Here is a 12,037-nt window from a genome sequence, read left to right on the forward strand (position 1 = left end):
TGAGAGATTTCAAACGGTAAATCCAGTGATTCTCTCTCTTCAAGAGTTGGGTTTTGTTGTTAACCCCTTCATGCTTGTCAACTATTTCCAAAATGCATGCTTTCAGTTCTGTAATTTCATGTTGAGCTTCCAAAAAGTGAGTAGCCACAGTTGATTTGAGCATTTTTGTACGAATGTTACTTTTATGCTCATTAAGTCGAATTTTAAACTTACGCTCTGTGTGTCCAACATAATGCAATTTACAAGGGCAACTCAATAAATAAATTACATTCATCGAATCACATGTCCCATTTACTCGCAGACTAACATGATCTTTGACCTCAGGTGGTGACAGGTTATTGCCCTTCATAATATTGCCACAATTACTACAATTCATGCATGGCAAAGTACCTTTCCATATGGTGTACGGATTTGTTTTAGGTCTGGGTTTCAACAGTTGACCCAAATTTTTAGGACGTGTGTGTGCAAACAGAGGCTCATGTTCAAATGCTCCCTTAAAATCCGGCTCTATTTTCAATATAGGCCAATGTTTCCTTATAGTGTTTTTGAAAGCTGTACTGGCCGTGGAAAATTGACTCACACATGTTATGCGTTGCTCTTTACCAGCCATGCTCGCTGTAAATAACGATTCTCTTGTTATGTTCTTGATTCTTTTGCTCGCTTCATTCAACACTGTGAGGGGATATCCTCTTTTCTGAAATCGTGTGGCCATTTCCTGCATTTGTATCTCTGCCGTTTCTGGTTCCGAGACGACCCTGTTTACCCTCATCAGTTGGGAGAATGGCAAGTGTCTTTTTAAAGCTGGAGGGTGAAAACTGTGGTAGCTCAACAAGTTATTACGATCCGTGTTCTTCCTGTATAATGTTGTTTCAAAACTGGACTCACATCGAATAACATTGACATCAAGAAAATTAATCTGCTTTTCCTGGATATCCCAGGTGAATTTGATACGCTCATCAATACAGTTCAATTTGGCAATTTCTACTGATAGGGTTTCTTTGGCCCCTTCCCAAACAATAAAAATATCATCAATAAAGCGCACAAAGAGTTTTATGTGTTCCTTCCATACTGTATGACTCAAAATGTGCGTTTCCTCAAAACACCTCATGAAAATGTTTGCGTACGTCGGCGCTGTAGAATTTCCCATGGCTGTACCACTCTTTTGAACATACCATTGGTCTCCATGTTTAAAGTAGCTGTGCTAAAGAGTAAACTCAAGGAGTTCCATCAAAAATAGTTTCATAGGATCCTCATAGTTACTATACAGTAACTCTTTTTCCACTGCTTCTATACCCGCTAAATGCGGTATCGACGTGTATAACGCCTGAACGTCTATAGTTGCCATGTAGATGATTTGGTCTTTGGTTATTAGGCACGCTGCCAATTTCCTCAAAAAATCTGTTGTGTCCTTGATGTAGGACTGGGCTTCTACTGCAAACGGTTGGAGGTATTTATCAAGGAATTTCCCCACTGGTTCATGGACACTCTTTACTATCGACACTATGGGTCTGCATGGTGGTTGAAATAAGTTCTTGTGTATTTTGGGTGTCATATAAAATGTAGGACTCCGGGGATCCTTTTGTGTGAGATATTGTTTAGTTTTCTCTGTAATACTGCCATTCTGTATTGCTTTATCAAGTATTTGAGATAGAATATCCTGTATTTCTTTGGTAGGGTCATATAACATTCTCATGTATAAGTCCGTATCTTCCAAGTGTTCCCTAATTTGTGAATCGTAGTATGATCGGTCCATAATAACAAGGGCACCCCCTTTATCAGCTTTTTGACATAAGATGGTTTCATCCTCACTGATATTTTTGATAATCTTCAATTCGCCCGCTGATATATTAGAGTATTTCTTCTGATGTACTTTAATAGACTGCAAATCTTGTTTACACAAAGTTTCAAATAGATCGATAGCCTTGTGGCTAACAGGTGCCATATAGGTACTTTGAACTTTAAGACCTTTCAGCTCATCTGAAGGTATTCTTGCGGTGTCTGCAACAACGTTATCAAAAAAGTTCCTTAATCGCAGTTTGCGAGTGAGCTTAAACAGGCTTACTTCCAATTCTAGAACATCAGTTCCTGTTGTAGGTATGAACGACATCCCTTTCTGTAGAGTGTTAGTTTCTTTAGGAGTTAAACATTTCCGTGATATGTTAATTACTAGATTATCTACATCCATTCTCGCTGTATCTATTTCCCCCTTCTTCTCGGTTTGTCTTTCATGGCTTGTATCTCTTTCTCCTTTTCTGTGCCTCTTTCCCCTCCTGGGTCTGCCCTTTTGTCTGGGCCTGACTCTAAAAAAGGCGCCTCTGTAGATTTTGACGGGGTTTCTTTGGATGCCTGTGATTGCACCCTCTGAAATCTAGTCTGAGCTGACGTGTCACTCCCTGTAGATGAAGTATCAGTTTGTGAGTTTTGTCCCTTGTTTTGCCTTCTTCTCGCATTAAACATGGAGACCAATGGTATGTTCAAAAGAGTGGTACAGCCATGGGAAATTCTACAGCGCCGACGTACGCAAACATTTTCATGAGGTGTTTTGAGGAAACGCACATTTTGAGTCATACAGTATGGAAGGAACACATAAAACTCTTTGTGCGCTTTATTGATGATATTTTTATTGTTTGGGAAGGGGCCAAAGAAACCCTATCAGTAGAAATTGCCAAATTGAACTGTATTGATGAGCGTATCAAATTCACCTGGGATATCCAGGAAAAGCAGATTAATTTTCTTGATGTCAATCTTATTCGATGTGAGTCCAGTTTTGAAACAACATTATACAGGAAGAACACGGATCGTAATAACTTGTTGAGCTACCACAGTTTTCACCCTCCAGCTTTAAAAAGACACTTGCCATTCTCACAACTGATGAGGGTAAAAAGGGTCGTCTCGGAACCAGAAACGGCAGAGATACAAATGCAGGAAATGGCCACACAATTTCAGAAAAGAGGATATCCCCTCACAGTGTTGAATGAAGCGAGCAAAAGAATCAAGAACATAACAAGAGAATCGTTATTTACAGCGAGCATGGCTGGTAAAGAGCAACGCATAACATGTGTGAGTCAATTTTCCACGGCCAGTACAGCTTTCAAAAACACTATAAGGAAACATTGGCCTATATTGAAAATAGAGCCGGATTTTAAGGGAGCATTTGAACATGAGCCTCTGTTTGCACACACACGTCCTAAAAATTTGGGTCAACTGTTGAAACCCAGACCTAAAACAAATCCGTACACCATATGGAAAGGTACTTTGCCATGCATGAATTGTAGTAATTGTGGCAATATTATGAAGGGCAATAACCTGTCACCACCTGAGGTCAAAGATCATGTTAGTCTGCGAGTAAATGGGACATGTGATTCGATGAATGTAATTTATTTATTGAGTTGCCCTTGTAAATTGCATTATGTTGGACACACAGAGCGTAAGTTTAAAATTCGACTTAATGAGCATAAAAGTAACATTCGTACAAAAATGCTCAAATCAACTGTGGCTACTCACTTTTTGGAAGCTCAACATGAAATTACAGAACTGAAAGCATGCATTTTGGAAATAGTTGACAAGCATGAAGGGGTTAACAACAAAACCCAACTCTTGAAGAGAGAGAATCACTGGATATACCGTTTGAAATCTCTCAAGCCGTTTGGTCTTAATGAGAGGGTGGAATTTCTCTGTTATTTATAACTGTAACTGTTTTCCTTGTTACTGTAACGTGTGATGTGCTTTGTTTTATTGGTTTTCACTGCAAAAATAAGGTAGAACACCACGATTAGCATACAAGTTCCAGGATGCATAGCGCTAGAACCGCGAGAATAACTTTGTTCACCGACTTCCGCCAGAGGTCATTTGCCGCGCCGTGATGCTAGCATCCGTGCGTAGCAGTCTCCTGTGAGCGGTGATATACCCACTCAGGTAAGCCACCTTGTCATGAGAAGCCCTAGGTATTATACTGTAAGGAAAGCAGCGTGCGCGTAAGGAAATGTTCGCGAGTAATTTTGGGCGGATAGTTTAAAACACGGGACGACAACCCCCTGTGCCTCCCGCAGAGCAGCAGGGAGCTTCGCAAATAGAACAGTTCTAGAGACTTGGGGCGGTATCCACTATTTTATAGCCATTAGCTTACGAATATGGATTGTTGTTTGGTAGGGTTATCCCCCTGAGGGTGGTGATTACATAGAAGAAAGGTTACAATCTAGTTTTCTGGGACACAGTTAATGCTTGCATTTGCTATGATTAAATTAACCGTTGGTTAAACACATGTGCTTTTCGTAACATGTATAAGTAGTAAGTTTAGTTAACTCGTTATGTAGCGAGAGGTAGTTTGTGTTGTTGGCTGAGGATGTAGTATTAATTATGGACATTTAAATTACAGATCCCTTGACAAAGGCGCAGTGTAGCGCCGAAATGCATCGGGAGGCCATGGGAGGCCATGTTTACAAATATTTGTGAAATTTGCAACAAGCAATTCGTTTGGTTGGATATCATATGTGATGCAACATTTGAATGTCGCTGTTCAACAAAGATAATTAAATAAAGAACTATTTTTTGAATGAAACTGAGTAAAACAGCGTTTTGGAAAAAATTTGGAGCTGTGTTTCAGCATATGCTTGTGCCCAGGTACACAAGTTGATTATGAACTTGTTCTTTAGCCTGATTATGATTATCTACACCCTGGAGTAGAGGGTGTTCCTGGAGCACAGCAATCGTTTATATACTTCCTTTAAAGTGGGCAGTGCTCGAATCCTTGAAAAACTTTATGCAAGGGTCACAGCGCCTCGGACTGGACACATGAATGACCCTGCCCTCAGACTTGCGGGTGCGGCAAGGGTCACAGCGCCTCGGACTGGACACATGAATGACCCCACCCTCAGACTTGCGTGTGCAGCAAGGGTCACAGCGCCTCGGACTGGACACACGTATGACCCCGCCCTCAGACTTGTGTGTGCAGCAAGGGTCACAGACAGCGCTCAGACTGGATACATGACCGAGCCCTCAGACTTGCGTGTGCGGCAAGGGTCACAGCGCTCAGAGTGGATACAAGACCGAGCCCTCAGACTTTGGTGTGCAGCAAGGGTAACAGCGCTCAGACTGGATACATGACCGAGCCCTCAGACCTGCGTGTGTGGCAAGGGCCTCAGACAGTGCTCAGACTGGATACATGACCGAGCCCCCAGACTTGCGTATGCAGCAAGGGTCGCAGACAGCGCTCAGGCTGGAAACATGATCGAGCCCTCAGACTTGCGTGTGTGGCACGGGTCACAGCGCTCAGACTGGAAACATGACTGAGCCCCCAGACTTGCGTGTGTGGCAAGGGTCACAGCGTTCAGACTGGAAACATGACCGAGCCCTCAGACTTGCGTCTGTGGCAAGGGTCACAGACAGCGCTCAGACTGGAAACATGACCGAGCCCTCAGACTTGCGTGTGTGGCAAGGGTTACAGACGGCGCTCAGACTGGATACATGACCGAGCCCCCAGAAATGCGTGTGTGGCAAGGGCCACAGACAGCGCTCAGACTGGATACATGACCGAGCCCCCAGACTTGCATGTGTGGCAAGGGCCACAGACAGCGCTCAGAATGGACACATGAATGACCGAGCCCTCAGACTTGCCTGTGCGGCAAGGGTCACAGACAGCGCTCAGACTGGACACATGAATGACCCAGCCCTCAGACTTGCCTGTGCGGCAAGGGTCACAGACAGTGCTCAGACTGGACACATGAATGATCCAGCCCTCAGACTTGCCTGTGCGGCAAGGGTCACAGACAGCAATCAGACTGGACACATGAATGACCCAGCCCTCAGACTTGCCTGTGCAGCAAGGGTCACTGACAGCGCTCAGACTGGAGCCATGAATGACCCAGCCCTCAGACTTGCCTGTGCGGCAAGGGTCACAGACAGCGCTCAGACTGGACACATGAATGACCCAGCCCTCAGACTTGCCTGTGCGGCAAGGGTCAGAGACAGCGCTCAGACGGGACACATGAATGACCCAGCCCTCAGACTTGCCTGTGTGGCAAGGGTCACTGACCCCACCCTCAGACTTGCATGTGCGGCAAGGTTCACAGCGCCTCGGACTGGACACATGAATGACCCCACCCTCAGACTTGTGTGTGCGCCAAAGGTCACAGCGCCTCGGACTGGACACATCAATGACCCCACCCTCAGACTTGCTTGTGTGGCAAGGGTCACAGCGCCTCGGACTGGACACATGAATGACCCCGCCCTCAGACTTGCGTGTGCGGCAAGGGTCACAGCGCCTTGGACTGGACACATGAATGACCCCACCCTCAGACTTGCGTGTGCGGCAAGGGTCACAGCGCCTCGGACTGGACACATGAATGACCCCGCCCTCAGACTTGCGGGTGCGGCAAGGGTCACAGCGCCTCAGACTGGACACATGAATGACCGAGCCCTCAGACTTGCCTGTGCGGCAAGGGTCACAGACAGCGCTCAGACTGGACACATGAATGACCCCGCTCTCAGACTTTCCTGTGCGGCAAGGGTCACAGACAGTGCTGAGACTGGACACATGAATGATCCAGCCCTCAGACTTGCCTGTGCGGCAAGGGTCACAGACAGCACTCAGACTGGACACATGAATGACCCAGCCCTCAGACTTGCCTAAGCATCAAGGGTCCCTGACAGTGCTCAGACTGGACACATGAATGACCCAGCCCTCAGACTTGCCTGTGTGGTAAGAGTCACAGACAGTGCTCAGACTGGACACATGAATGTCCCGGTCCTCAGACTTGCCTGTGCGGCAAGGGTCACAGACAGCGCTCAGACTGGACACATGAATGACCCAGCCCTCAGACTTGCCTGTGCGGCAAGGGTCACGGACAGCGCTCACACTGGATACATGACCGAGCCCTCAGACTTGCGTGTGTGCGGCAAGGGTCACATCGCTTAGACTGGCTACATGACTGAGCCCTCAGACTTGCGTGTGTGGCAAGGGTCACAACCAGCGCTCAGACGGGATACATGACCGAGCCGCCAGACTTGCATGTGCGGCAAGGGCCACAAACAGCGCTCAGACTGGATACATGACCGAGCCCCCAGACTTGCGTGTGCGGCAAGGGCCGAAGACAGCGCTCAGACTGGATACATGACCTAGCCCTCAGACTTGCGTGTGTGGCAAGGGTCACAGCGCTCAGACTGGAAACATGACCGAGCCCTCAGACTTGCGTGTGTGGCAAGGGTCACAGCACCTCAGACTGGACACATGAATGAGCCCGCCCTCAGACTTGCGTGTGTGGCAAGGGTCACAGACAGCGCTCAGACTGGAAACATGAAAGAGCCCTCAGACTTGCGTATGTGGCAAGGGTCACAGACGGCATTCAGACTGGATACATGACCGAGCCCCCAGACTTGTGTGTGTGGCAAGGGCCACAGACAGCGCTCAGACTGGATACACGACCAAACCCCGAGACTTGCGTGTGTGGCAAGGGCCACAGACAGTGCTCAGACTGGACAAATGAATGACCCAGCCCTCGGACTTACCTGTGCAGCAAGGGTCACAGACAGCGCTCAGACTGGACACATGAATGACCCAGCCCTGAGACTTGCCTGTGTGGCAAGGGTCACAGACAGCTCTCAGACTGGACACATAAATGATCCAGCCCTCAGACTTGCCTGTGCAGCAAGGGTCACAGACAGCGCTCAGACTGGATACACGACCGAACCCCCAGACTTGCGTGTGTGCAAGGTCCACAGACAGCGCTCAGACTGGACACATAAATGATCCAGCCCTCAGACTTGCCTGTGCGGCAAGGGTCACTGACCCTTCCCTCAGACTTGCGTGTGCAGCAAGGGTCACAGCGCCTCGGACTGGACACATGAATGACTCCACCCTCAGACTTCCGTGTGCGGCAAGGGTAACAGCACCTCGGACTGGACACATAAATGACACCGCCCTCAGACTTGCATGTGCGGCAAGGGTCACAGAACCTCGGACTGGACACATGAATGACCCCGCCCTCAGACTTGCGTGTGTGGTAAGGGTCACAGCGCCTCAGACTGGACACATGAAGGACCCCGCCCTTAGACTTGGTTTTGCGGCAAGGGTCACAGCGCCTCGGACTGGACACATGAATGACCCGCCCTCAGACTTGCGTGTGTGGCAAGGGTCACAGCGCCTTGGACTGGACACATAAATGACCCCGCCCTCAGACTTGCGTGTGCGGCAAGAGTCACAGCGCCCTGGACTGGACACATGTATGACCCCGCCCTCAGACTTGCGTGTGCGGCAAGGGTCACAGACAGCACTCAGACTGGATACATGACCGAGCCCTCAGACTTGCGTGTGCGGCAAGGGTCACAGCGCTCAGACTGGATACATGACCAAGCCCTCAGACTTGCGTGTGCGGCAACAGTCTCAGCGATCAGACTGGATACATGACCGAGCCCTCAGACTTGCGTGTGCGGCAAGGGTCACAGCCCTCATACTGGATACATGACCGAGCCCCCAGACTTGCGTGTGCGGCAAAGGCCACAGACAGCGCTCAGACTGGATACATGACCCAGGCCTCAGACTTGCCTGTGCGGCAAGGGTCACAGACTGCGCTCAGACTGGACACATGAATGACCCAGCCCTCAGACTTACATGTGCGGCAAGGGTCACAGTGCCTCGGACTGGACACATGAATGACCCCGCCCTCAGACTTGGTTTTGCGGCAAGGGTCACAGCGCCTCGGACTGGACACATGAATGACCCGCCCTCAGACTTGCGTGTGTGGCAAGGGTCACAGTGCCTCGGACTGGACACATAAATGACCCCGCCCTCAGACTTGGTTTTGCGGCAAGGGTCACAGCGCCTCGGACTGGACACATGAATGACCCGCCCTCAGACTTGCGTGTGTGGCAAGGGTCACAGTGCCTCGGACTGGACACATAAATGACCCCGCCCTCAGACTTGAGTGTGCAGCAAGAGTCACAGCGCCTCGGACTGGACACATGAATGACTCTGCCCTCAGACTTGCGTGTGCGGCAAGGGTCACAGCGCCTCAGACTGGACACATGCATGACCCCGCCCTCAGACTTGCGTGTGCGGCAAGGGTCACAGACAGCGCTCAGACTGGATACATGACCGAGCCCTAAGACTTGCGTGTGCGGCACCGGTCTCAGCGCTCAGACTGGATACATGACCGAGCCCTGAGACTTGTGTGTGCGGCAAGGGTCACGGCCCTCAGACTGGATACATGACCGAGCCCCCAGACTTGCGTGTGCGGCAAGGGCCACAGACAGTGCTCAGACTGGATACATGACCAAACCCCCAGACTTGCGTGTGCAGCAAGGGTCACAGACAGCACTCAGTCTGGAAACATGACCGAGCCCTCAGATTTGCGTGTGCGGCAAGGGTCACAGCACCTCGGACTGGACACATGAATGACCACGTCCTCAGACTTGCTTGTGTGGCAAGGGTCACAGTGCCTCAGACTGGACACATGAATGACCCCGCCCTCAGACTTGCATGTGCGACAAGGGTCACAGCGCCATGGACTGGACACATGAATGACCCCGCCCTCAGACTTGCGTGTGTGGCAAGGGTCACAGCGCCTCGGACTGGACACATGAATGACTCCGCACTCAGACTTGGTTGTGCGGCAAGGGTCACAGCGCCTCGGACTGGACACATGAATGACCCGCCCTCAGATTTGCGTGTGTGGCAAGGGTCACAGCGCCTCGGACTGGACACATGAATGACCCTGCCCTCAGACTTGCGGGTGCGGCAAGGGTCACAGCGCCTCGGACTGGACACATGAATGACCCCACCCTCAGACTTGCGTGTGCAGCAAGGGTCACAGCGCCTCGGACTGGACACATGTATGACCCCGCCCTCAGACTTGTGTGTGCAGCAAGGGTCACAGACAGCGCTCAGACTGGATACATGACCGAGCCCTCAGACTTGCGTGTGCGGCAAGGGTCACAGCGCTCAGAGTGGATACAAGACCGAGCCCTCAGACTTTGGTGTGCAGCAAGGGTAACAGCGCTCAGACTGGATACATGACCGAGCCCTCAGACCTGCGTGTGTGGCAAGGGCCTCAGACAGTGCTCAGACTGGATACATGACCGAGCCCCCAGACTTGCGTATGCAGCAAGGGTCGCAGACAGCGCTCAGGCTGGAAACATGATCGAGCCCTCAGACTTGCGTGTGTGACAAGGGTCACAGCGCTCAGACTGGAAACATGACCGAGACCCCAGACTTGCGTGTGTGGCAAGGGTCACAGCGTTCAGACTGGAAACATGACCGAGCCCTCAGACTTGCGTCTGTGGCAAGGGTCACAGACAGCGCTCAGACTGGAAACATGACCGAGCCCTCAGACTTGCGTGTGTGGCAAGGGTCACAGATGGCGCTCAGACTGGATACATGACCGAGCCCCCAGAAATGCGTGTGTGGCAAGGGCCACAGACAGCGCTCAGACTGGATACATGACCGAGCCCCCAGACTTGCATGTGTGGCAAGGGCCACAGACAGCGCTCAGAATGGACACATGAATGACCGAGCCCTCAGACTTGCCTGTGCGGCAAGGGTCACAGACAGCGCTCAGACTGGACACATGAATGACCCAGCCCTCAGACTTGCCTGTGCGGCAAGGGTCACAGACAGTGCTCAGACTGGACACATGAATGATCCAGCCCTCAGACTTGCCTGTGCGGCAAGGGTCACAGACAGCAATCAGACTGGACACATGAATGACCCAGCCCTCAGACTTGCCTGTGCAGCAAGGGTCACTGACAGCGCTCAGACTGGAGCCATGAATGACCCAGCCCTCAGACTTGCCTGTGCGGCAAGGGTCACAGACAGCGCTCAGACTGGACACATGAATGACCCAGCCCTCAGACTTGCCTGTGCGGCAAGGGTCAGAGACAGCGCTCAGACGGGACACATGAATGACCCAGCCCTCAGACTTGCCTGTGTGGCAAGGGTCACTGACCCCACCCTCAGACTTGCATGTGCGGCAAGGTTCACAGCGCCTCGGACTGGACACATGAATGACCCCACCCTCAGACTTGCGTGTGCGCCAAAGGTCACAGCGCCTCGGACTGGACACATCAATGACCCCACCCTCAGACTTGCTTGTGTGGCAAGGGTCACAGCGCCTCGGACTGGACACATGAATGACCCCGCCCTCAGACTTGCGTGTGCGGCAAGGGTCACAGCGCCTTGGACTGGACACATGAATGACCCCACCCTCAGACTTGCGTGTGCGGCAAGGGTCACAGCGCCTCGGACTGGACACATGAATGACCCCGCCCTCAGACTTGCGGGTGCGGCAAGGGTCACAGCGCCTCGGACTGGACACATGAATGACCCCGCCCTCAGACTTGCGTGTGTAGCAAGGGTCACACACAGTGCTCAGACTGGACACATGAATGATCCAGCCCTCAGACTTGCCTGTGCGGCAAGGGTCACAGACAGCACTCAGACTGGACACATGAATGACCCAGCCCTCAGACTTGCCTGTGCGGCAAGGGTCAGAGACAGCGCTCAGACGGGACACATGAATGACCCAGTCCTCAGACTTGCCTGTGTGGCAAGGGTCACTGACACCACCCTCAGACTTGTGTGTGCGGCAAGGTTCACAGCGCCTCAGACTGGACACATGAATGACCCCACCCTCAGACTTGCATGTGTGCCAAGGGTCACAGTGCCTCGGACTGGACACATCAATAACCCCGCCCGCCCTCAGACTTGCTTGTGTGGCAAGGGTCACCGCGCCTCGGACTGGACACATGAATGACCCCGCCCTCAGACTTGCATGTGCGGCAAGGGTCACAGCGCCTCAGACTGGACACATGAATGACCCCACCCTCAGACTTGCGTGTGCGGCAAGAGTCACAGCGCCTCGGACTGGACACATGAATGACCCCGCTCTCAGACTTGCGTGTGCGGCAAGTGTCACAGCGCCTCGGACTGGACACATGAATGACCCAGCCCTCAGACTTGCATGTGCGGCAAGGGTCACAGCGCCTCGGACTGGACACATGAATGACCCCGCCCTCAGACTTGCATGTGCGGCAAGGGTCACAGCGC

Source organism: Lissotriton helveticus, chromosome 5_1 (assembly GCF_964261635.1).
Source record: "Lissotriton helveticus chromosome 5_1, aLisHel1.1, whole genome shotgun sequence".
Taxonomy (NCBI): Eukaryota; Metazoa; Chordata; class Amphibia; order Caudata; family Salamandridae; genus Lissotriton; species Lissotriton helveticus.